Below are 2500 nucleotides of genomic sequence, written 5' to 3'. Positions count from 1 at the left end.
ACTAAAGAAAAGTAAGAAAAGTAAGGAAAAGTAAGAAAAGTAAGAAAAAGTAAGGAAAAGTAAGAAAAGTAAGGAAAAGTAAGAAGAGTAAGAAAAGTAAGGAAAAGTAAGAAAAGTAAGAAAAAGACAGAAAAGTAAGAAAAGTAAGGAAAAGTAAGAAAAGTAAGGAAAAGTTAGAAAAGTAAGGAAAAGTAAGGAAAAATAAGAAAAAATAAAAAAGACAGAAAAGTAAGAGAAGTAAGGAAAAGTAAGGAAAAGTAAGAAAAGTAAGGAAAAGTAAGAAAAGTAAGAAAAGTAAGTAAAAGTAAGAAAAAGTAAGAAAAAAGCAAGAAAATTAAGTACGAAAGTAAAAAGCAAGAAAAAGTAAGGAAAGTAAAAAAAAGTAGGAAGAAAACTAAAAAGTATTAAAAGTAAGAAAAAGTAAGTAAAAAAACAAATACGAAACAAAAAGAGTAAGAAAAGTAAGGAAAAAGAAATAAAAGTAAGAGTAAGAAAAATTTTGAAAAGAAAAAAAGTAAAAGAAAAAACTAAGAAAACTAAGAAAAGTAAGAAAATATACGAAAAAAAATTAAAGTAGGAAAAAGTAAGAAAAATAAAAAAAAAAAAAAAAGTAAAAAATAAATGTTAAAAAATAAATAAAAAGTAAAAAAAATTGGAAAATCAAGAAAAGTAAAGAAAAGTAAGAAAAATGAAAAAATAAAGTAAGAGAAGATAAGAAGTAGTAGAAAAGTAAGAATAAAACCAAAAAGTAAGAAATAAAAAAAGTAAGAATTAAACAAGTAAATGGAATAAAAAAAAGTTGATAAAAAGTAAGAAAAAGTAAGAAAAAAAATAAAGAAAAATACAAAAAAGTAAGGAAAAGTAGGAGAAAAATAAGTGATAAAAGTATTTTAAAAAGTAAGAAAAGTGAGAAAAAAGTATAAAAAGTAAGAAAAAGTAAGAAAAAGTAAGAAAGAAAAAGTAAGGAAAACTATGAAAAAGTAAGAAAAATTGAGAAAAAGTAAGAAAGAAAAGTAAAAAGTAAAATAAGTAAGAAAAATTAAGAAAGTAAAAAAACGTCAAAAAGTAAGAACAGAAAAATTGTGAAAAAGTAAGAAAGAAAAGTAAGAAAAAGTAAGAAAATATTTAGAAGAAACAAGAAAATAAAAAAGAAAAAAAATTAAAAGAAAAATCTGAAAAAGTAAGAAAAATAAAAAAGTAAGAAAAAGTAAGAAAAAGTAAGAAACTAAAAAAACTAAGAAAAAGAAAAAAAGTAAAAAGGTAACTAAGAAAAAATAAATAAATAAGGAAATTAAAGTAAATAAGTAAGAAAAAAGTAAGAAAAAGCAAAAAATACACAAAACAGTAAAAAAAAAAAGATAAAGTAAAAAATAATACAAATAAAGTTTAAAAAAGTAAGATAAAGTAAGATAAAGTAAGAAAGAATAAGCAAAAGCGAGAAAAAGTAAGGAAAAGTAAGAAGAAAAAAAAGTAAGAAAAAAAGTAAGAAAAGTAAGAAAAGTAAGAAAAGTAAGAAAAGTAAGAAAAGTAAGAAAAGTAAGAAAAAGTAAGAAAAGTAAGAAAATTAAGAAAAGTAAGAAAAAAAATGTAAGAAAAGTCAGAAAAGTAAGAAAAGTAAGAAAAGTAAGAAAATGAAAAGTAAGAATAACTAAGAAAAGTAAGAAAAGTAAGAAAAGTAAGAAAAAAGTAAGAAAAGTAAGAAAATGAAAAGTAAGAAAAGTAAGAAAAGTAAGAAAAGTAAGAAAAGTAAAAAAAAAAGTAAGAAAAAGTAAGAAAAATTAAAAAGGAAGAAAAGTAAGAAAAAGTAAGAATAAGTAAGAAAAAGTAGGAATAAGTAAGAAAAGTAAGAAAAAGTAAAAAAAAGTAAAAAATAAGAAAGAAAAAGTAAGAAAAAGTAAGAAAAGAAAAGTAGGAAAAGTAAGAAAAACTAAGAATATAATAAGAAAAAGTAGGAAAAATTAAGAAAAAAGTAAGCAAAAGTAAAAAAAAAGTAAGAAAAAAAGTAAGAAAAGTAAGAAAAAAAGACAAATCTGAAAAGTAAGAAAAGTATGAAAAGCAAGAAAAAGTAAGAAAAGTAAGAAAAAGTAAGAATAAGAAAAGTAAGAAAAGTAAGAAAAGTAAGAAAAGCAAGAAAAAGTAAGAATAAGTAAGAAAAGTAAGAAAAGCAAGAAAAGTAAGAAAAGTAAGAAAAGTAAGAAAAAGTAAGAAAAAGCAAGAAAAAGTAAGAAAAAGTAAGAAAAAGTAAGAAAAAAGTAAGCAAAGTAAAAAAAAGTCAAACTAATCAATAAAGTATGCCCTTAAAACCTGTCCCCTCTCCGTTTTCTTTAGCACACGAGCCGTCTCAATGTAAACAAAGGCATTGATTGGCTGCGAGAGAGGCCAGGAAGGCGAGGACCAATCAGCGCCCACCCTGCTTGTGACGTCATCAATGTGCCGAGCCGAGAGCCAATCACAGGCCGGTATTCCCCAGAGGTGCTATGTTATCAATATTTTTTTATTT

The 2500-nt window shown here is 22.8% G+C and overlaps 1 protein-coding gene across 2 annotated transcripts in view; it reads left to right on the top strand.

Annotated features, from left to right (window-relative positions):
- The window catches only part of LOC123505532 (serine/threonine-protein kinase SBK1-like), a 9958-nt gene that overhangs the window by 3963 nt on the left and 3495 nt on the right, over positions 1-2500 (top strand). The gene's annotated exons all lie outside the window — the stretch shown is intronic.

This window comes from Portunus trituberculatus, chromosome 2, assembly GCF_017591435.1.
Source record: "Portunus trituberculatus isolate SZX2019 chromosome 2, ASM1759143v1, whole genome shotgun sequence".
In the NCBI taxonomy this organism is placed as follows: Eukaryota; Metazoa; Arthropoda; class Malacostraca; order Decapoda; family Portunidae; genus Portunus; species Portunus trituberculatus.
The sequence above is the reverse complement of the archived record's forward strand: the minus strand, read 5'-3'. Positions and strand labels throughout refer to the sequence as shown.